Below are 25433 nucleotides of genomic sequence, written 5' to 3'. Positions count from 1 at the left end.
TGATCACTTCCAACTGCTTTCATGTTATAGCAGTGATGCCTCGATATTGAGGCATCCTGCTATAACATTTTTTAGCCGTCCGATGCAGAGAGAGCCACCCTGTGGCCCTCTCTGCATCGGCCATCGATGGCTATGTTCGTTGGTGGGTGGGAGCTGATCCAGGGAGGCGGGTGGGTGGCCATCGGTGGGAAGGGGGACGGGATCGAGTGCGTGCGCGGGCGCGCGCGTGCGGGAGTGGGAACCCTACACTATGGAACAACAAGTAAGGTGGTACTTGGTGGGAGAGAGGGTGGGAACATTATACATTTTAAGGATCTGGGAGGGTGGGAGGTTGGGGGTTGAGGGGGGGCAGCTACACTACAGAAAATAGTAGTTTTAAAATAATAAAATAAAACATTTGATAAAAAACATTTGATTTCAAACTGGGTACTGGCAGACAGCTGCCAGTACCCAATATGGCGCATAATAAGGCAGAGAGGGGGGTTAGAGAGCTGTTTGGGGGGGATCAGGGAGGTTGGGGGCTAAGGGGGGATCCTACAGAGCAGAATTATTATTATTTTTTTTTTTTTTAAATCCCCAAAAAACTCTTATTTTAGTACTGGCAGACTTACTGCCAGTACTTAAGATGGCGGGGACAATTGTGGGGTGGGGGAGGGAAGAGAGCTGTTTGGGAGGGATCAGGGGGTGTGATGTGTCATGTGGGAGGTTGATACCTACACTAAAGCTAAAATTAACCCTACAAGCTCCCTACAAGCTCCCTAATTAACCCCTTCAATGCTGGGCATTATACACGTGTGGTGCGCAGTGGCATTTAGCGGCCTTCTAAATACCAAAAAGCAAAGCCAAAGCCATATATGTCTGCTATTTCTGACAAAGGGGATCCCAGAGAAGCTTTTACAACAATTTATGCCATAATTGCACAAGCTGTTTGTAAATAATTTCAGTGAGAAACCTAAAATTGTGAAAAATGTAACGCTTTTTTTTTATTTGTTCGCATTTGGCGGTGAAATGGTGGCATGAAATATACCAAAATGGACCTAGATCATTACTTTGGGTTGTCTACTACATTATACTAAAGCTAAAATTAACCCTACAAGCTCCCTAATTAACCCCTTCAATGCTGGGCATAATACACGTGTGGTGCGCAGTGGCATTTAGCGGCCTTCTAAATACCAAAAAGCAATGCCAAAGCCATATATGTCTGCTATTTCTGACAAAGGGGATCCCAGAGAAGCATTTACAACCATTTATGCCATAATTGCACAAGTTGTTTGTAAATAATTTCAGTGAGAAACCTAAAGTTTGTGAAACAATTTGTGAAAAAGTGAACAATTTTTTTTATTTGATCGCATTTGGTAGTGAGATGGTTGCATGAAATATACTAAAATGGGCCTAGATCAATACTTTGGGATGTCTTCTAAAAAAAAATATATACATGTCAAGGGATATTCAGGTATTCCTGAAAGATATCAGTGTCCCAATGTAACTAGCGCTAATTTTGAAAAAAATTGGTTTGGAAATAGCAAAGTGCTACTTGTATTTATTTCCCTATAACTTGCAAAAAAAAAACAAAGAACATGTAAACATTGGGTATTTCTAAACTCAGGACAAAATTTAGAAACTATTTAGCATGGGTGTTTTTTGGTAGTTGTAGATGTGTAACAGATTTTGGGGTTCAAAGTTAGAAAAAGTGTGTTTTTTTCCATTTTTTCCTAATATTTTATAATTTTTTTATAGTAAATTATAAGATATGATGAAAATAATGGTATCTTTAGAAAGTCCATTTAATGACGAGAAAAACGGTATATAATATGTGTGGGTACAGTAAATGAGTAAGAGGAAAATTACAGCTAAACACAAACACTGCAGAAATGTAAAAATAGCCTTGGTCCCAAACGGACAGAAAATGGAAAAGTGCTGTGGTCCTTAAGGGGTTAAGTAACATTTGTAAATGGCAGAAAATGTTATAATATTGCAAAGTAGTACAGTGCCTCCACCTTGCTACTTTATAATGCCACCCAGCAGGTAACATTTTCTCTGCTCAGAATAGTGACCCTCATGCTGTTAGCAATACTGGTTTGCCAGCAATCAAACTTAAACTGCACAAAACTGCAGCAGCTTTCATATGGTGACAGCACCCAATTGTCACAGGTATAACTAATGCAAACATTTGCTATTTTTGATATGTGCTGTTACAATGCATGCATAATCTCCTGACACCAGTATCACAGCAAGCAAAAATGCAAAAACTATTATCGGTATTAAAGGGGCTCCAAACCCAAAAATGTTCTTTCATGATTCAGATAGAGAATACAAATTTAAACAATATTACAAATTTACTTCTATTATTTATTTTGCTTCATTTTATAGATATCCTTAGTTGAAGAAAAAGCAATCCACATGTGTGAGCCAATCACACAAGGCTTCTATGTGCAGGAACCAATCAGCAGCTACTGAGCCTATCTAGAAATGCTTTTTCAGCAAAAAATATCAAGATAATAAATCAAATTAGATAATAGAAGTAAATTAGAAAGTTGTTTAAAATTGTATTCTCTTTTTAAATCATGAAAGAAAAATTTTGGGTTTCATGTCCCTTTAATTTAACTATTACAAAATAAAAGTGAATTCAGTGTGATAAAGTCACTACTAATTTGCTTCTGCTAGATGGCAATCTACGTGTGATCATGTCACTAAACGACAATTTGATTGTGATCAAGTTACTAAATCAGAGCCACTATGAAAAACCTGTTGTCACTAGACGGCTCAATAGTGGCTCCATTACAGTAACATGCCGTTCATTTTTTTTTATCCACAAACTCTCTCAATACTTTATGGGATGTATCACACAGTGTGGTCTTTGTCTGCTTCATGAGCTTGAAATAGGTAGGTAAAACCAGTCAGCTAATATGTGTGATTAAAGGGATATGAAACCCAAAATGTTTATTTCATGATTCAGATAAAGCATGTGATTTTAAACAATTTTCTAATTTATTTCTATTATACATTTTTCTTTGTTCTCTTGTATCTTTTGTTAAAAAGTGGCAATTTATGCTTAGGAGCCAGCCCATATCTGGAGTAATATATGGCAGCAGTTTTACAAGAATGTTATCCCTTGCAAGAGCACTAGAGGGCAGCACTATTTCCTGCCATGTAGTGCTCCAGATCCCTACCTAGGTATCTATACAACAAAGAATATCATGAGAACAAAGGAAATTTGATAACAGAAGTAAATTGGATTTTTTTTTTTTTAAATAGTATGCTCTGTCTGAATCAGAAAATAACATTTTTGGGTTTCCTATCCCTTTAACTGTTTTTCCCCATTAAATTGACAGTCTAGTTAGAATTAAACTTTCATGATTCAGATAATGCATGCAATTTTAAACAACTTTCCAATTTACTTTATTATCAAATTTGCTTTGTTCTCTTGGTATTCTTGGTTGAAAGCTAACCTAGGTAGGCTCATATGCTAATTTCTAAGCCCTTGAAGGCCACCTCTTATCTGAATGCATTTGACAGTTTTTCACTGCTAGAGCGAGTAAGCACATTTATTGCGTGAAAAATGAATCACAGAAGTAAAAAGTATATTAATATAACATAAAGGGATTATCTACCTTTTTAAACAATAAGAATTCTGGAGTAGACTGTCCCTTTAAGCTCTAGCTCTTAACTTTCAGATACATTTCTCCATGACTAATTGGATCAGTCCTTTTTTGATGAGAAATAAGAGGGGGCCTAAACCCTGGACTTATTGCACAAGCATTTCACTAGAAATGACTGTGCAATGCCGCCCCCTGCACATTGGCCGCTAGCAGGGAATGTCAATCAACCCAATTGTATCCGATCGGGCGGATTGCTGTCCGCCGCCTCAGAGATGATGGACGAGTTAAGGAGCAGCGGTCTTAAGACCACTGCTTTTTAACTCCTGTTTCCGGCGGCGCAGAAACAGCTGCATACGGAGCTTAAAGAATCGTCCCCTTTACCCATAATCCAAGAAAATCAATTTATAGTTTTAATGAAAGCTTTTCCTGTGGAAATTTACGTTGGTACTTACAATAAAATTGCTTTCCTCTACTGGCCATTTCACTTATGCTCTATAGCTATGAAGATGAATTATGCAAATAAGCTTGTTCCGTACAGCACTTATCAGAGTTGTAATAGCTCACCTGATACTATTGGATCTAATATTAACAAACTTCTAAAAGAGACACTAAACACTTTGTGATTATAATATTAAAGGTTTAATTATCTGTAGTACAAAAGAAGTTTGCAATATACTTGCATTAATTATTTAGTTCCCCTTTTCCTACTCTTAAAGGGACAGTCAACACTTACTTTAACATGTTTTTATATTGAAAATAACAAAACGGAGGTCCGCCTACACTATACCCCTCCTGCCTTGCTTCTGTCCTAATCAGCGGCGCTAACTACTCTAATACCCGGTAAATATGGATGCCGGACTCCCCCCACCATTACGTAGCTGCCTTCTTCTTCAACTTATAAGCAAATCAGAATCCATTCCTCGGACTGAAATTGCACGCGCTTGCAATTTCTGTCCGATGCCTGGATTCTGATTTGCTTATAAGTTGAAGAAGAAGGCAGCTACGTAATGGTGGGGGGAGTCCGGCATCCATATTTACTGGGTATTAGAGTAGTTAGCGCCGCTGATTAGGACAGAAGCAAGGCGGCAAGGCAGGAGGGGTATAGTGTAGGCGGACCTCCGTTTTGTTATTTTCAATATAAAAACATGTTAAAGTAAGTGTTGACTGTCCCTTTAATTGTGGGATTTCCAATTCCCTTCAGTTTCTATTAAGTAATAGGGCTGCCTACCATGTAGAAACCTAGGTTTCCCTTATATAACCTATTCTGCTGAGGACAATTAAGGACAGATAACTTGTGCAAATTATGGCTATGTGGAATATAGTAAGATTGAAAAAACATTAAAGGGACATGAAACCCAATTTTTTTTCTTTCATGATTCACACAGAACAAAAATGTTTACTTTACAATTTACTTCTATCAAATTTCCCTTGATACTTTGCTGAAGGAACAGCACTTCACTACTGGGAACTAGCTGAACACATCTAGTCAGCCAATCACAAGAGACATGTGTGTGCAGGCACAAATCACCAGCTAGCTCCCACTAATGTAGGAAATGTATATATTCCTTTTCAACAATGGATACCAAAAGAACAAAGTACATTTGAAAATAGAGCGTCATTTTAAGACACTTCTAAATTCACTTCTATCTGAATCAAGTTTAATTTTGACTTTCCCATACCTTTAACGGACCACTAAAGTTAAAATAAACTTTCATGTTTCAGATAGAGCACACAATTTTAAACACCTTTCCAATTCACATCCATTATGTAAATATGTGCAACCATTTTTATATGCATACTTTGAGGGACCAGCTCCTACTGAGCATGTGCAAGATTCACAGACTATATGGATATGCATTTTGTGATTGGCTAATAGCTGTTACATGATGACATGGGAAGGAAAATAAAACTAACTGAAATTTGTCAGAAAAAAAATCTACTCGTAAAATTCAAATAAAGTGCTTTTGCATTGTCTGTTTATTATGTATTTATTGATTATGCTATTCTACTGGTCCTATTAGTGATCCTTTAAATTCTCATAAATAAATTAAATTGTTGGTATATTCCACATAGCTATTGTTTGCAAACTGTATCTGTACCTAACTGCTCACCAAAATAGAACACAGTGGCACCTACTACTTGATATAAACTAAAAACAATACATTGTCTTTAATATTTAAACAACTAATAGCATTTAAAAATATTAATAGTCTACATATTACTATTGGGCTAGTCTTTGCTTTAATAAATCATTGTATCTAGCTTTTATTTTCTGTTTCCATTTAGAGTTTTATCAAAGTTTTAGGCTGTGTGTATAATTTGGTGGATTTCTCTCATTTTATGGTATTTCATATCTTATCTTTCACTTATAAAGTCTCTTCAAACAATGACATTTGTACAGTCACTTAAGAATGCAGTGTTTAATGTAAATCACTAAGCACATACACAAAACCTCAGATGGGTTTTGTGGTACACTACTGGCAAGATTCTAGCTTATGTTTCCTGGTGAAAGGTTTGCTGTGCTTATTTAAAATAAAACCTCAGAACTGTTTTAGGATCCGTGTCTTCAACTAATTTTGTAATTTAGAAATAAGGAAATAACTTTATAAATTAGTGTTTAAACAGGTAAAAGTTTTTATATTTTACATTTTAAGGATACCATTTTTTCTTAATCTGTAAGACCTGTGACTCACTTTGGAAAGGCATGACACACCATGATAATAGTAATGTAAATTAACAACAATTTTAACCCCTTGGCTACTAAGAGCGGGATGGAAAATGTATTAGAGGTCTTTGCAACTAAAATATTAAAACGTGGGTCTGTTAACCCCTTCAGGCCCGGGAATTTCAGAGGAAAAAAAACTTGCCTAAAGTACCAGAGAATTTTTTTTTTACCATCTTTGCGATCACTGGATTGAAACAGAAATAGAGCCTTGGTTTGTTTTGATTTACAAAACTATATATAATTTATTTTTTGTAGACAACCCAAGGTATTGATCTAGGCCCATTTTGGTATATTTCATGCCACCATTTCGCCACCAAATGCGATCACATAAAATTTTAAAAAAAAACTAAAATAATCGTTCACTTTTTCACAAACTAGGATTCTCACTGAAATTATTTTCATACCGCTTGTACAGTAATAACACAAATTAATGTAAAAGCTTCCCCCCTTTGTTCAGAAATAGCTACATGCATTGCACCACACTTCTGAAATTACCGGCAGTGAAGGGGTTAATTAGCTACCTGGCAAGGGTAAACATATTCAAGGGTAAAGATTACCTTCCCATCTGACACCTCATACCTCCCTGATCCCTCCCAAAAAGCTCCCCTCCAAACACTTTTCACTACCATCTTAGGTACTGGCAGACAGTCTGCCAGTATTAAAGAGACATAAAACCTAAAAATGTTCTGTCATGATTCAGATGCAGTTTTAAACAATGTGCCAATTTACTACTATTATCAAATGAGCTTTATTCTCTTGTTATCATTTGATGAAGGTGACAAAATGTACTACTGCAAGCTAGCTGAACACATCTGGTCAGCCAATGATAAGAGGCAAATATGTGCCACCACCAATCAGCAGCTAGCTCCCAGCAGTGTATCACTACTTCTCAGCCTACATAGGTACGTTTTTAAACAAAGGATACCTTGAAAACAAAGCAAATTTCATAATAAAATTAAATTGGAAAATTGGCTCTAAATCATGAAATAAAAAAAAATTGGTTTTATGCCTCTAAGTTTTAGAGCTTTATTTTTTTTTGTTGCAGTGTAGGGTCTCCCTTACCCTCCCACCTCCATGATCCCCCTCCCCAAACAGCTCTCTAACCACCCCCCAATGGTCTCTGCCACTACCCAGTTTTTTTTATATACATTTCTTTTTTTTTTCAATTTATTAATAAAAAACAATCGGCTAGATTACGAGTTTTTGTTGGTAAGGCTTGCGGTGCTCACGCTCAGTTTTTTCTCACCACTCACTTAAGACAATGCTGGTATTACAGGTTTTTTTCAACCCGGCGTTAGCCTCTAAAAAGTAAGCGTTGAGCAAAATTTAGCTCCACATCTCACCTCAATACCAGCGCTGCTTAAGTCAGCGGTAAACTGGTGTAACGTGCTCGTGCACGATTTCCCCATAGGAATCAATGGGGCTGAGCTGGCTGAAAAAAATAACTAACACCTGCAAAAAAGCAGCGTTCAGCTCCTAACGCAGCCCCATTGTTTCCTATGGGAAAATAAATGTTACGTCTACACCTAACACCCTAACATGAACCCCGAGTCTAAACACCCCTAATCTTACACTTATTAACACCTAATCTGCCGGCCCCGACATCGCCGACCCCTGCATTATATTATTAACCCCTAATTTGCTGCTCCGGACACCGCCGCCACCTACATTATACTAATGAACCCCTAATCTGCTGCTCCCAACATCGCCACCACCTACATTATATTTATTAACCCCTAATCTGCCGCTCCCAACGTCGCCGCAACATAACTACAATTATTAACCCCTAATCTGCTGCCCCCAACGTCGCCGCCACTATAATAAATATATTAACCCCTAAACCTAAGTCTAATCCTAACACCCCCCCCTAATTTAAATATAATTTAAAATAATATAAATACAATTACTACAATTAAATAAATTATTCCTATTTAAAACTAAATACTTTCCTATAAAATAAACCCTAACTAATAGTTACATTGTAGCTATCTCAGGATTTATTTTTATTTTACAGGCAACTTTGTATTTATTTTAACTAGGTACAATAGTTATTAACTATTTAATAACTACCTAGCTAAAATAAGTACAAAGTTACCTGTAAAATAAACCCTAGCCTAAGTTACAATTACACCTAACACTACACTATAATTAAATTAATTCCCTAAACTAACTACAATTAAATTAAATAAACTAAATTACGGAAACCCCCCCCCCCACACACACACTAAATTACAGAAAATAAAAAAATAATTACAAGAATTTTAAACTAATTACACCTATTCTAATCCCCCTAATAAAATAAAAAAGCCCCCCAAAATAATAAAATTCCCTACCCAATACTAAATTACAAATAGGCATTGCCCCAAAGTAATCAGCTCTTTTACCTGTAAAAAAAAAATACAATACCCCCCCAAAATTAAAACCCACCACCCACACACCCAACCCTACTCTAAAACCCACCCAATCCCCCTTAATAAAACCTAACACTACCCCCTTGAAGATCACCCTACCTTGAGACGTCTTCACCCAGCTGGGCACAAGTGAACCTCCAGAGGGGCAGAAGTCTTCATCCGATCCGGGCAGAAGAGGTCCTCCAGAGGGGCAGAAGTCTTCATCCAGATGGCATCTTCTATCTTCATCCATCCGGAGCGGAGCGGGTCCATCTTCAATCCAGCCGACACGGAGCATTCTCTTCAAATGAAGTCCAAGCGAAGAATGAAGGTTCCTTTTAATTATGTCATCCAAGATGGCGTCCCTTCAATTTCGATTGGCTAATAGGATTCTATCAGCCAATCGGAATTAAGGTAGGAAAAATCCTATTGGCTGATCCAATCAGCGAATAGGATTGAGCTCGCATTCTATTGGCTGTTCCAATCAGCCAATAGAATGCGACCTCAATCCTATTGGCTGATTGGATCAGCCAATAGGATTTTTCCTACCTTAATTCCGATTGGCTGATAGAATCCTATCAGCCAATCGCAATTGAAGGGACGCCATATTGGATGAAGTCATTTAAAGGAACCTTCATTCTTCGCTTGGACTTCGTTTGAAGAGGATACTCCGCATCGGCTGGATTGAAGATGGACCCGCTCCGCTCCGGATGGATGAAGATAGAAGATGCTGTCTGGATGAAGACTTCTGCCCCTCTGGAGGACCTCTTCTTCCCGGATCGGATGAAGACTTCTGCCCCTCTGGAGGTCCACTTGTGCCCGGCTGGGTGAAGACGTCTCAAGGTAGGGTGATCTTCAAGGGGGTAGTGTTAGGTTTTATTAAGGGGGGATTGGGTGGGTTTTAGAGTAGAGTTGGTTGTGTTGGTAGTGGGTTTTAATGTGGGGGGGGTATTGTATTTTTTTTTTACAGGTAAAAGAGCTGATTACTTTGGGGCAATGCCCCGCAAAAGGCCCTTTTAAGGGCTATTTGCTATTTAGTATAGGGTAGGGAATTTTATTATTTTGGGGGGCTTTTTTATTTTATTAGGGGGATTAGAGTAGGTGTAATTAGTTTAAAATTCATGTAATTATTTTTTTATTTTCTGTAATTTAGTGTTTGTTTTTTTTTCGCAATTTAGTTTATTTAATTTAATTGTATTTAATTGTAGTTAGTTTAGGGAATTAATTTAATGATAGTGTACTGTTACGTGTAATTGTAACTTAGGTTAGGGTTTATTTTACAGGTACATTTGTACTTATTTTAACTAGGTAGCTATTAAATAGTTAAAGGAACAGTATACACTCATTTTCATATAACTGCATGTAATAGACACTACTATAAAGAATAATATGCACAGATACTGATATAAAAATCCAGTATAAAACTGTTTAAAAACCTACTTAGAAGCTGTCAGTTTGGCTCTGTTGAAAAGGTAGCTGGAAAGCCCACTGCAAGTGGCAAATAAGACACTCCCCCCCCTCCCCCTTCTTTTGCATATGAAAAGACCCTTTACACAAACAGGAGCAAGCTGGAGTAGGTAGTCGAGCGTATTCACATAAAACTTTGGGGCTTGGTTAGGAGTCTGAAAATCAGAGCAATGTTATTTAAAAATAAGCAAAACTATACATTAATTTAAAAAAAAAACTTTATGGGCTATATAAATAGATTATCTACAAAACATTTATGCAAAGAAAAAATGAGTGTATAATGTCCCTTTAATAACTATTTAATAACTATTCTACCTAGTTAAAATAAATACAAGCTTGCCTGTAAAATAAAAATAAATCCTAAACTAGCTACAATGTAATTATTAGTTATATTGTAGCTAGCTTAGGGTTTATTTTACAGGTGAGTATTTAGTTTTAAATAGGAATAATTTAGTAAACTGTAGTTATTTTATTTCGTTTTATTTAAATTATATTTAAGTTAGGGGGGGGTGTTAGAGTTAGACTTAGGTTTAGGGGTTAATACATTTAATATAGTGTCGGCGACGTTGTGGGCGGCAGATTAGGGGTTAATAAATGTAGGTAGGTGTCAGCGATGTTAGGGACCGCAGATTCGGGGTTAATATTTAACTAGTGTTTGCGAGGCAGGAGTGCGGCGGTTTAGGGGTTAATACATTTAAGTGGCGGCGATGTCCGGTCGGCAGATTGGGGGTTAAAAACTTTATTTAAGTGTTTGCGAAGTGGGGGGGGGGGGGCTCGGTTTAGGGGTTAATAGGTAGTTTATGGGTGTTAGTGTACTTTTTAGCACTTTAGTTAAGAGTTTTATGTTACTGCGTTAGCCCATAAAACTCTTAACTACTGACTTTTAAATGCGTCTTGACAGGAGAGGCTATACCGCTCACTTTCTCCAAGACTCGTAATACCGGCGTTAGGCAAATCCCATAGAAAAGATAGGATACGCAATTGATGTAAGGGGATTTGCGGTATGCTCGAGTCGTAGAGAAAAAGTGAGCGGTACACCTGTACCTGCCAGACTCGTAATACCAGCGGGCATTAAAAAGCAGCATTGGGACCCCTCAACGCTGCTTTTTAAGGCTTAACGCAAGACTCGTAATCTAGGCGAATGTTTCTTTTCCCCCTCACAGCGATCATAGTGTATGACCCCCTTTTATAATCCCCTTTGCCACAGTGTAGTGGACCCATCCTTCCCACTCTCCAAGTAAAATATTTTCTGTAACATAGGGAACACTCCCCTTCCTGCCCCGGCGATGGGCCACCTAACTGCCTCCCTCATTGCTTCCTACAACTCCCACAGCTCCACCGCAGCAGATACAGACAGTGACACTGTCTGTGTCATTGTCTGTATCAGCGACCTGGATTTATATGGTAAAGGGAGCATGATCACTGCTCCCTTTTGCCCCCGGCTGCACTCTTGGTTGTCTAAGCTGACAGCCGAGACTGCAGCATGCGCTATGTTGTACGCTGGGCAATGTACTGTGTGATGTAGTACCTACGCCCATATGGCACAAGGGGTCATTAAGTTAATTTAAAGTATATACAGTCTCCTTAAAAAAAAAAAAATCCTGCATCAAGAAAGAATTATTGTATGTGTATGCAAATTTCTGTTTTGCCAGCCAAGGTCACATAGCCACCTTGTGTAATATCTTGGTTAAATATGGCTCAACCTTTACTATTACATTTAAGCAAATAATATATATTTACGACTCCTCTCTTCTCCGGTCTGGTGATATTAAACTCAAAATGTAATTCTGCATAAATGTCTAATATGTTTGTTACAGTTAAAAAAAAAAAAAAAAAAAAAGCAGAAGTGTAACTACAGGGGTCCCAGAGGTCTCGACTTAGATTAGGCCTACACCTCTATTGACCCATCTGGCCCTGCAATCAGTATGGAGGTCACTATGAGGGGGGGGGTCAGCGTGGGCTCCCCCTTCATCATGTCTGACCCCTCTGTGTGCTCACCTGCAAAATAAAAGGGCTCACATTTTAAGGAAAGTGTATGGATTTGCTTTTACTTTATGGTGGCAGGGTTTCCAAGATGGCTGTAAGAGTTAGGGGTCAATTTATCAAACCCATCGGTAGGCTTTGCCTGTATACGACTGCAGTCCATATTTAACAAGCAGCGGTCATCAGACCGCTGCTTCCCTAACCTTTCGCCACCTCTTAGGTGGCGAATTTCAATCTCCCTGGTCTTGTCCGACCGGGGAGATTGACAACTCCTGCCCGCACATGATTGGCTGTGCTTGAGGAGAGGTGGGATTGCCCACGAGCGCAAAATAGCGCTTGTGTGCAATACTGAATTCCGGCAGCGGAATTCAGCTTGCCAGAGGCCAGCTGTGGCAGACAGGGGCGCGTATGTGCGCCGTTTGTCTCAGCTTGATAAATCGACCCCTTACTGTGCAGAAAAAAGCTTGCCACGATATTTGTACAGGAAGGCTCAGCAAGTGGTAATGACTAACCAGGGGAAAGGATGTCAGTATCACAAGGTGGAAGCTCCTCTTTCTCCTATGTGTTTGCCAGCTCAGCTTCTGCTGATTGCAAACAACCGAAAAAGGACACTGCTGAGATGGAGGGCCCAACCACTGCCTTTGCCCTGAGGCCCAGTGAGGTCTAATAAAGCCCCTGAATAAATGTTAGGTGTTTGTCCAGGACCTGAATGTCCACCAATCGTGCTTACCACCATTTTGGTCTAGTCGCTCAGTGCCTCTGGGTTTTTTTTTCATTTTTTTTTAGAGTGAGTTGTAAAGCTAACAAAGGTTCTGCATTACCTGCCCCATAGATAGCAAACAGAGTGTGTTCCCCCTGTAATGTGCTAGTTGCTATTACTCCTCTATGATGGCATGTGTGACCCATTCACTAATTCAGAGAGCAATGCAAGTGCCCTCTCCTAGGAAATATGCTTAATCCTCTTGTTTTGAATAAAGTCAAGCAAACTATATGCTGCACGTACTGCAATATTTTAAATTCATTTTAGCGTCCTTTTAACTGGTTACAATCAGATCAGAGCACAATACATAAACACACTCAGGATTTTCAAGGGACGTATCTTTGGACTGCACTATACCTGCAAAACCTTTTAAACTGAAGTAACAAAATGACAATTTATATATGATTCTAAAATATTTTGTATACAGATATTTTACACTGCAGTGCTTAAATGGGTATATATATATATATCAAAGCCCCAGAGTATCTGCACTCCCACTTCACGTCCGGTCAACTACCAGGTTACTAAGTTATAAAAAGCTTGATCTGAGGAAACGTCACAGTATGTAAATGCATTTTCTATTTTTTGATAAATCCAGTGAATGCAGTTCTGTTTTGTGAGATAATATAAATATATATATAATTTCCCCATGATAAATATGTTTTTAGAGAACAAAAGAATACTATTGTAATGTAACACTGGCAGTGAAAAATACAGTTAATAGTATAAAATACAATTTGTGGTTATTTCTAAACACATTCATTCCCCTAAATGGACAGCACATGCTAATAGTTTTTAAATATCTCTTTCTATTTTTAAAACAATATAAATGTGCATAAAGTTAACAATTCACTTTTGTTTTATTACAGTAAACTCTCAGTTAACCAGAAAAAAAAAAAAAATTGAATATACTATACATTAAAATTAACACTAACTTTGCTCTGCAACTTCTTTTCTCTATAGTGGGCTCTCAAATGTGAAAGCAAGCTCTTTTAATGCCACCAGACCCTACACAACTGCTCTTGAAAGCTGTGAGCACAAGGCAGTCTGAGAATTAGACATCAGCTGCCACTGGGTGCCCGGGACTGAACAGAGGCGGCATTAATATTAATAATTTGCTTTTATTTACTGTATTTAAATATTAACATAAAATAAAAATACAGCATTTATAGTATAGTATGGGTTATAGGACCTAGTTAGGCCTATTTTAATAGTAACTCTCACGCCACCAGAAACTACACTTATCCAGAATCTACCAATCCCCATGGGTGCCGGTTAACTGGGAGTTTACTGTATAGATTATGCATAGTATGTATCTGCATTGCAAAAGATTGTATACAAAACAAATGTTTAATAATAACTTAAATTGTTAGCAAAATGTGTATATTTTTTGTTCTGTGTCTCAGAGCAGCTCATGAATATCATTTGTATGTTTCTCCTATATTTTCTGCTGGGAGAGATATAAATGAGGGTCTGCAAGGATATTAGCAATCACTTGTAGAATGCTGCAGTCTAAGAGTTCTGGTGTCTTGCAGGATGCACTCCAGCCACGGGCACTGGAAAACCCAAATTGTTTCATATGAAAAGCAGACAAAAGAAATAATGAAAGAGTATGTCTTTCTTTTTTTTCTATGCATAGTCAGACCTGTGGGTTATTTCATTTTCAGTTTAGTTTCCCTTTAAAGCTTATTTTAAAAACAAAACTATTTACAATTATTATAACAGAGACACTTAACTATATGTATAAGCATTGCTCCTGGTAAAAAAAAGAAAAGAAGGACAAATGCTTTGATATGAAAAACTGATGAGCAATGAGTGTCACCCTCCTTGTTATCTTAACTTCCTCCTGACGTTTTAAAACGATTTTCTATTTCAGATAGTATTGAGCACAAATAGTTCTTCCTTCATTCCTGCTTTGTTAATGGACAACTATACTCCAAACACAGGGAATACGTGACTGGCAGAGCATCCCCCTCCTCCAAGCCTGCCTTGCCCACGCTCTGTACAAACAAACAGTGTTATCCTGTCTCCAGGATCACATTTCAGGACTGATTAGCACAGGGTGATCCCAGCAACAGACTCAGTGGGAATGGATTCCTGTAAACCCTAAACCCTATTATGTCACAATTAGTAGAAAAAAAGACTATAGATAACAAACCTGTTGCTACCAGAAAGATCTGCAATACTTGGCATTATGATTGTATTACATTTACAAATCTCTGCCAATAAAGATATAATATATATATATATATATATATATATATATATATATATATATATATATATATATATATATATATATATATATATATTAACCATTTAAAGATAGTCTGTAAACCCAAATCAACTTGCTACTGTTTAGTATCTTAGAAATGTATGCAGGTATTTCCCTCCCCAACCTCAGGAAACACTGCATACTAACCATAGTAACATAAATGTGTGCTAACTGCCTTTGATGCAGTGTCAGAGCATGCAATGTGTTGCTGCTCTGAAGAGGGTTTTTAGCTAGATGATATTTGCATTACAACGACCCTTTAAATTTGTGTTTATAATGGGCATAAGAAAAAACAGACTGTTTTGCATCATAATGCATTTTCTTAGCAAAACGTTTACAAAACTAGTGTTTTAAGCACATAAGTATTCATACTGACAAATAAACATGAGTAAATCACAATATATCTAGCAGCTGTTTCTCTGTACTATACGTGTCTCTTCTCCAAGATGTCTCACAGTGCTTGTGAATGGATTTCAGTGACTCACTGGCCATGCTGAGGACTGTTACATGTCTTCTGTTACACAGTGAGAGCAACAAACCTAGTGAGAGTGGATCACTGTTTGGAGAACAGACATAACACAGCCATGAGTGTTGGTCTTCTAAATTAATCTTCATTCTTTAAAAGCTATTATATTTTATTTAAATTCTTTCTTAGTTTAGTTTATTTAGTATTTCTTAAGAAGACTTAAAAAAAAAGTGTTTTTCAGCGGATTAAACCAATGAGTCACTTATCAAAAAGTTTACTCACTGAAAGAAATGTGCACAATTAGCCAGATTACAGCCCCCTCCTCATTACTAGCACATTCTTGACAAACACTGCAGCATTGTAGCAACCATTTAACAGATAAGGGATCTTAAATATTATTGACTTTACAAGTGGCACAACAATTAGAGGGTAAATAATAATTAAAGGGACACAACCCAAATTTTTTCTTTCGTGATTCAGATAGAGCATGCAATTTTAAGCAACTTTCTAATTTACTCCTATCATCAAATTTTCTTAATTCTCTTGGTATCTTTATTTTAAATGCAAGAATGTAAGTTTAGATGCCGGCCCATTTTTGGTGAACAACCTGGGTTGTCCTTGCTGATTGGTGGCTAAATTCATCCACCAATAAAAAAGTGCCGTCCAGAGTTCTGAACCAAAAAAAAAAAAGCTTAGATGCATTTTTCAAATAAAGATAGCAAGAGAACGAAGAAAATTTGATAATAGGAGTAAATTAGAAAGTTGCTTAAATTGCATGCTCTATCTGAATCACAAAATAAAAAATTGGGGTTCAGTTTCCCTTTAATGCTGTTCATAAAAGGATGAATGTTTTCATGTGCTAGATCATTTTATTATAGCACTTTCCGTTGAACAGAACTATGTACCTACAAAGTGAAAATCAGGTCTGGACGGCAATGCACTTCCAGTCTAGATCCTGAGCAGAACATATGTCTGGTGTTGTGGCTATACACATATGCCTATCCTGACTGGCTAAGAGGCTGTGTTTAGTTCCAGAACAGGAGTGCCTTGCTGTTTCTGCCTGACTTGAATTAGTTTTTAACCAGTTTGAAGGGTTAAACAAAATGCTGCAGTTTGAGCAGTTCACATTAGAACATTTCATAGTTGTTTCTTTATATTACTTAAAAACACTAATACATTGGGTAGTTTTTAGTTTGCTAGAAGAACGAAAGGTATTAGTCTCCAATTAAAGGTACAGAAATCAGGGGCAATAAAACATACTTAAAAAGGGACAGTCTAGCCCAAAATAAACTTTCATGATTTAGATAGGGCATGTAATTTTAAAAAAATTTCCTATTTACTTTTATCACCAATTTTGCTTTGTTTTCTTGGTATTCTTAGTTGAAAGCTAAATCTGGGAGGGCATTTTGACAGTTTTTCACCACTAGAGGGTGTTAGTTCATGTGTTTCATATAGATAACACTGTGCTCACGCAGGTGGAGTTCCTAGGAGCCCGCACTGATTGGCTAAAATGCAAGTCTGTCAAAAAAACTGAAAAAGGGGGCAGTTTGCAGAGGCTTAGATACAAGGTAATCACAGAGGTATAAAGTGTAATAATATAACCGTTGGTTATGCAAAACTAGGGAATGGGTAATAAAGGGGTTATCTATCTTTTTTAAAACTATAAATATTCTTGTGTAGACTGTCCCTTTAACAGAACACTAAAGTCAAAGTTAAACTTTCATGATTGTTATAGTAAAAAGCATGCAGTTTTAAGAAACTTTCCAAGTTACTTCCATTATCAAATTGTATGCAGTCTTTTTATATGCACACTTTCAGAAGTACCAGCTACTACTTCACACTCAGTGTATATGTATATGAGTCTGTGATTAGCTGATGGCTGTTACATGACACAGGGGACCGAAACAGACATTTATATGTAATTATTTCCTAATCATATATTACAAACTTAAAACAGCAAATTTGGTCTTATAAGCATGTTAAAGGGACAGTCAAGTTAAAAAAACTTTCATGTTTCAAATAGGGCATGTAATTTTAATAAACTTTCTAATTTACTTGTATCACTAATTTGGCTTTGTTCTCTTGGTATTCTTAGTTGAAAGCTAAACCTAGGAAGGCTCATATGATAATTTCTAATTTCTTGAAGGTCCTCTTATCACATGCTTTTTTATTTGCTTTTAACAACAGGGTATAGCTATTTCATGTGAGCCATATAGACAACATTGTGATCATGCCTGTGGGTTGTGGCAGACACTGCACTAATTGGCTAAAATCAAAGTCAATAGATAATAAATAAAATGTCATGTGATCAGGGGGCTGTCAGAAGATGCATAGATATAAGTTAAAAGTATATTAATAAAATAGTGTTGGTTATGCAAAACCGGGGAATGGGTAATAATAGGGATTATCTATATTCTAAAACAACATAAATTCTAGTGTTGACTGTCCCTTTAAGTAATTGTATGATAAATCCCATAAGCAAATTTAATATACTATATGAAATGAGCTATATGAATGTGAATCCTATCAAATTACACTGTATTGTTGCAATCGTTTTATCATCAGTAATATATATATATACAATACCATGGACTGTAGAAAAAAAAATCAAATTTATAATTCCAATCACATTTATCAAGGTTATTGCTCAATATTATTTGTCTACATTTATATTATATGCGGTAAAATGGCAAAATTGAAAGCACCTGGTGTAATCATTTGGTTAAATATTACCTAAGTTAAAGAAATGTTTAGATATGAGTTCATATGTGTAGTTTTATTATTATTTAGGACAGATGTTATTTATGTGTTCACAAATAAACTAATTTTATACATTGTTTTGTGCATATAAAGTATTGTGTTTATACACACATTTTGTATTGAAAAAGTGGATCTGTATTTCTGGGGATAAAAACTGGACTGTATGGAAGTATCTGAGAACTGCCACCTGACAACTAATTAATTTAGCCTAAATTCGTAGTTAGCAGTTTTTATCTAGTAAGTCACTATTAAATAATGACATGTGCATCCTAGCATCACACACACGACTGGTTTATAATAAGGTTCCCCTTTAACAAGTATCTGTGTAATATATATATACGTGGATCAGAATATGATCAGCATTGCTTCAAATCTGAGGAAAAGATTTGTGAATGTGTTGTAACAAAATGTTCTCACCACATTTTGTAATACTGTTGTTACGAAACTGTAACGTGAAGTGCACTGATATATTTTAAATGACTGCCACCTACTGAAGGAACATGATAAAAGCGAAAGTGCATTCATTATATAACATGAATATGGTCCATTTAAAGTAACAAACGCAAGATGTGTGCACAATCAGAACATTTTAATTTTCCTAGAGCCTAATGTACCTAAAACATTTTTAAACATTTAAAACAGCACAAATGACTTATTATGCAGTTTCTGTGGCTAGAAGGCTAGTGTGAGCTAATACCAGGCCCACAAACAGCAGGGACACAGTGTGCACATGGCCGTGGAGCAGTTACATAAGCTAAACAGGCAAAGCAGCAGCCGTCTGGCTCCCTGCAGGAGAACAAAGGAATGCAGTGCCCGGCCGAGATGCACAGCGCTTCCACTGCGGCCCCGCCCACACTGTCTCCCATTCACGTGCTCCCTCCTCAATCACAACAACCACCGCCCGCAGCAGCGGCACCCCTGGTGCAGCCCAGCGCTTAATGTGCCAGGCTAACTTGCGCAGAAGCGTATTATTATTATGTGTGTGTAATATATATATGTCTAGTCAAATAATATCATGGGGGTGTTTGAGGCATAAATCATTATACCCAGCACTGACGAAACGAAGGTCAGACAGAAGAACAGTTTCCAGTACCAGGTTTATTGTTGCGTGTGTTATGAATTTCTTTCAGTATAGTGATGGATTTCAGCGTGAAAGTGGATGTTGTATGACATGGCATGTTATTTATACCAATCATCCTTCTATAGTACAAGAGGATTCGAATAGCAAGAAGTCATTTGAATGTACTTCCAAGCTCATATTAGGCTTTCTATAGGATGAACATCAGCAATACTTAAAACGCATTGCTAACTCTCTGGCAACCAACACACATCTCCATTGTTTAGAACATATTACACAACATGACAAACCTTCAGGAACATTATTTTACACAGACATTGTCTAGTACATTCACTGACAGTGATCATCTGAAAAGCCGTAGGGGAAAATATCTTTCACAGTGATGTTGTGACTGCCCTAGTTTCTTTTGTGACAGAGCTTATAAAATCGCACAATCAGCTCCCTTTCCACACAGAACTCCGCACTGCCAGATAATAACACCGAGGTTACATAATGCAACATTTCCAGGAACTCGTGTGTGATCAGCCTGCCAGGACTCACTGTAGGCTGGGGAGAGCACCATATCATCTATTGCATGAGAAGCTGTGCTCATTTTATTCACACACACACACATTATATATATACACACACACACACATTATATATATATATATATATATATATATATATACACACACACACACATTATATATATATATATATATATATATATATATATATATATATACACACACACATTATATATATATATATATATATATATACATACACACACACACACATTATATATATATATATATATATATATATATATATATATATATATATATATATATATATATATATACACACACACACATATATATATATATACACACACACACACATTATATATTTATATATATATATATATATATATACACACACACACACACATATATATATATACACACACACACACACATATATATATATACACATACACACACACATATATATACATATATAACATGCCTAGACATATGCAATAAAAGCTATATACACGTGTATATTAGCGCACACATATGTGTGAATACATGATTTTTTAATGATACTGCCACACACAATGCGCTGCAACTCCATCATTTACGTTCTCTCCCCTTATAAAGATCCTTAAATAACTATTCGGTTATATTTTATAACATAGAAACAATTCTAGAACAACCAAACCAGAGTTATTTGCATTTAGATACATGACCTGCAATAATATCTAATTAAACGCAATGACAAACCTATTACTATGTCTAATTTCTCAGAATGGCAAGAGCAGGTACAATATGAGTACAGTAAATATATTTCTCTAGGTAGCTCAGTAACATCCGGAGAGGCGGATGTGGATTTCATTAACAAACTGATGAATTCCCTGCACCAAAATGAGTAAATCAATACACAAAACACACACAGCCTGGAGTCCCGCCGCCTCCCAAGCGCTTCACAGCACACATTATGCAATGAAAGAACAAGGCATACAAACCCTCCCTCGGGCTCTCAGACAACAAAAGGAGGAAAAACCTGCACAAGAACATAGCACTACAAACTAACGTGCTCTGTGGATAAAAATACACTGAATCTTATTGTGCATATATAGATGACACATTTTATTGTAGCATTCTAAAGTAAGATTTTTCCATTGAAAATAAGACGGGGATTCAATTCAGTCTCATTAGCAATATTTTTAAGGAGCACGTAACCAATGTGTTGGGTTCCCCCTACACACAGACATACACACATTTTACAAATATATAGTTTGACAACATGACATTAAATAAACTAATGGATGGTCACATAGTATTCAATGAAAGCGTTATTCTATTCTGAGCGAAACAAACAGCTCTGACCGGTGCCAGATCTGAAAGCCGCCTCGTCACTCACTGTCACATTCATTTCCATTCAAGTAAAAAGCAGACATATTTACGCAACAATCAATGTAGCAAAGCGAGCAAAACAGACTTGGTTCCCTAGCGTACGTGCTGATCCGTTACTGTGTGTAAGAGCAAACACCTGAGCCAAGCACCACATCAACAGCTCTCAATCAAGGCTGGGACAATAGTAACCTAAGGTACATTTATCAAATATATACCGTTCTCAAATATTACCTTTATGTTTGACAAGAGATCTCAGGTATCCTTGATGGTTTGTGTTTTTAAAGACTGCATATTTGTAGCCAATGAGTTAATTATTAGAGATGTATTCAGAAAAAAGCACCCAAAAAATACATAGTAGTATTACTTTGTTGGGATGCAAGCGCCTCCTGTGCAGTATGTAAGAACCTGACTCCTGCTCCAATCTGTAGCCTGCTGCTGCTGCTGCTGCTGGGATGTGTGTTAGTAGGTCAATACTCCTTAGCTTTACTCTGGGTACACTTCCAGGCTTGCACTGACTCAACCAGGAGTCATCACATCCAATCAGCGAAACGGCCAGCCAGTTACCGGTCCAATAGGAGTGGCTTATGGGAGACGGGGCGGGACGATAGAGAGAATTGAGAACTCTGCTTGCGAACACTGTGTTACTGTTGAGCGTGTGGCTCTTGTTCTTGTATATTGCATAACGAGCGGCGGGGGGAAGAAGGGAGGGCACCATTTACGTAACTCTACAACAAGAATACACGGGCGACCAATTAACTGTTTATGTGAATAGACTATAACATTAACCCAATGGCTTTACAATGTGTCTGGCAGCCGAGGAACTCTCATGCACCTGTTGTCAAGACGCGCTATGTATCGGTCTTTGTAGTCTCTGCTTTACGCTTGTGCGCTTTTAATATATTCTTATGCGGTGGATTCCAGGTGTTGTTTTCGAAAAAAATAGAAATGATTCAGAATGTTAGTGAAAGGACCCAGTGGGACTGTAACCAACCACTTAATGGTTAATCCCACTGAGACAGGGCATGGAGATATGCTGGGCTCAACCTATCTCCCATTGGTAGCAGGGAATACACATGGGCTCACTATTAAACAGGTTTCCTTTCAAAATGGTGTCAGGTACCGTTTATTTTTCATCAGGGTAAAGTCTTAAAGAGTCACTAAGCCTCCTAAGCGTTTCAGGGATTAATACTCACGTCTGAAACCTGGATTTCTAGACTAGGAGGAGTGGTTCCCCTTCAGCTGCCCCTTCTAGTGCTGTCAGGCGCCCGTACCCTCTAGTTCCACCTGTCATTGTGCTTATTCCTGACCATCTCTTTCCTCCCTTGTTGCTCATAACATAACTTCTGTCCTCTCAGCTCAGTGATCAACTGATTCATTCCCACCTCTCAGGCAGCAGATAACCAGCAAGTAGCTACACAAGGTGTAAACTTCACGGCTCTGCTACCCCTCAGGTGACCCTATGCTATGGCTGCACTATTGCAGACTATGGCTGGTGCCTCTCATGGAACTCAGACTGCTGGTGTCACTACTGAGATTTGTAATGATACAGGGAGGATTAACTCTTTAGCCTACTGCCCTGGAGTGCTTTCAGAGCAATTACAGGCTCTGGTAATTGATAAAGCTAAAATATCTGTACTTGTTATTGTGGCTTGTGACCAGGGCCACCACCACACAGGTACCCCACCCCATTCAACAGTGATTTTCAATACAAAGTGTGTTTATTATTATTATTGTGCCAAACACTTTAACACTGTTGCCATTCTCATAGTTGCCAACAGTCCCTGATTTCCAGGGACAGTCCCTGGATTTTGTTGTATGTCCCTGGATTACACACACATACATATATACAGATAAATAGATGATAAATAGATATAGTGTATTATTTAAATATAATTCATTCCTAATGGAATATTGTTATTATTGAATGGGTTCACATATTATATGTCTTTCTAATTTTGATGCTGTGTTGTAAAAATAACCATATGCCCAGAATGTGTTCCAGTGTCAGGCTGAAGTTATCAGAGTAACCCTGGTTGGTTTTTATATGCATATCTCAGCTGCAGACTTGGATGATTATAAAGTTGTATTTGTATTAGGAACCAAAAGAACTAAAACTGGCACTCCACAGTTAAGGTGAGATAAGGAATATCTATTCCGGTGCTACACCTTTAAGATAGATACATTATAACAACAAAGGATAGAAAGATCAGGGGTTTATGCAGCACTCACTCTCACTCTTAGAAGTTAAGGTATAAAACATTCATGCTTTATTAATAAAGTTTAAAACAGGGATGAACCTCCCTAATTTAGGTTAAACTACCCACAACCATGAAACCTATACAAACTTTTAAAAGAAATAAAACCGCTAGTCACTCCTCTGTTTCCTGGCCGGGAACTGGAAACACAGGCGTCAGGTGGCTGGAGTGACAGTGCGGTGAGAACTCTAAATTTTAAGCAACAAACGCATTTCGGCTCCGTGAGCCTTTAGCAATGTTATACTTCAGGATTAAAAATTGAATAAGCCGAGGCTGTGGCGTGCAAGGCTTTTTATTCATGCTTAGTTTTGTTGCTAGCCAATCCGGTGTACGCTTGAAGACAACGCCTCACTTTCTATCAATGAGCGCTCAGTCATGCTCCAGCGTTCTGTTAGGAGTGCCGGGATTGGATGCTTGCTACTAATGCTACAATAACCTGGGTTAATATATCAGGGTAATAAATGTAAACACGATCATTCTCTTGTATCGAAAATGATGTTTAAATACCATCCTGTAATGGTAAATTTTGCGTATGCGGTTATGTTATATTATTGAAAATCTAATAGTTAGTCCAACAGCATACAAATTACCTCACAAATTTCTTTGCATATCAGAAACGGTAAACCATCATAATTCATTGTTTCGTATGTATTGGTTTAAATATAGATTAGATATCAATGAGAGCTTATAAGTTGCAGATCCTTAGCAGACAATTTAAAGCTAAATGCTATTGTGCTTACAAAAGTTAATTTTTACTTTTAAAATTGTGCTTGCTAAGATAGGATGGTAATCATATAAATCCTAATAGGTTATACACACATTTAGATAGTGTAAACAACTCCACTTATATATCAATAATTATAATGTGGTATGATTATAAAAGGTGGATTGCTATCTATGTGTGTGACAGTTCCTTAGATTATATAATGTGTTGATTCCATAACGTATGCGCCGATGGCGTCCAAACCATATTATGTCAATGTACAAAATTATCAGATTTCTATATTAAATAGAATGTCACATAGATGACACATAAGGGTCAGTTTTTCAATGTAAAGACACGGATCCTGATAGGATAATGTGATATCATATCACTATTACCTAAAGTATAAACAATCTACAGGACCGATTTCATAACATGTCTATGGACAGTTCAGATATAGAATTAATTGTCCCCTGGACATACAAAATCTAGTGTGACCTGGTATTCCTTATAAAAGCCACACACCCCTCAGAGATATATGGGTATTAAGTGTTATAAAAAGTACATTGACAAACATAAAAAGAGAATGATTACTATTCAAATATATACCCAGTAATTATTAAACTCATTCATACCATTTGGTATGACAGTGTTTAAGTTGAAAACCCATTTGGTTTCCATCTTTAACAGTTTTTGTTCTGTATTACCCCCTCTTATTCCTGATTTAAGCTTCTCTAATCCCCAGCATTTCAAAGCATTGGTTTTCCCACTATGGCATTGTAAGAAGTGCTTGGCTACACTTGTGATTTGTTTTTTATCCTCTACATCTTTGTGGGCTGTCCTTATATTGCTCAGATGTTCAGTTATACGTTTACCCAGGCTGCGTGTAGTCATGCCAACGTAATATATATTACAACTGCAAGATATACAGTAAATTATGTTGGAACTTTGACAATTAATATGTTCTTTAATGGTCCACATATTGTTAAATCTGTCCACTATAGATTGTTTTTTAACCATATGCTGGCATACTTTGCAGTGCCCACAGCCTATAGAACCCTTGTATGT

At 37.2% G+C, this 25433-nt stretch overlaps 1 protein-coding gene across 1 annotated transcript in view; it reads right to left on the bottom strand.

The window, feature by feature from the left end:
• NFIL3 (nuclear factor, interleukin 3 regulated) overlaps nt 1-21916 on the bottom strand; it is a 31453-nt gene extending 9537 nt beyond the window's left edge. Inside the window, exon 1 of the mRNA XM_053702384.1 lies at nt 21639-21916. The gene's annotated coding sequence lies outside the window, so the exon portion shown is untranslated. The remainder of the gene's footprint in view (nt 1-21638) is intronic.
• Between the last annotated feature and the right edge of the window lie 3517 nt (nt 21917-25433).

The sequence above is a fragment of the Bombina bombina genome, chromosome 2 (genome assembly GCF_027579735.1).
Source record: "Bombina bombina isolate aBomBom1 chromosome 2, aBomBom1.pri, whole genome shotgun sequence".
Classification (NCBI taxonomy): domain Eukaryota; kingdom Metazoa; phylum Chordata; class Amphibia; order Anura; family Bombinatoridae; genus Bombina; species Bombina bombina.
This window is presented reverse-complemented; position numbering and strand designations above follow the sequence as displayed.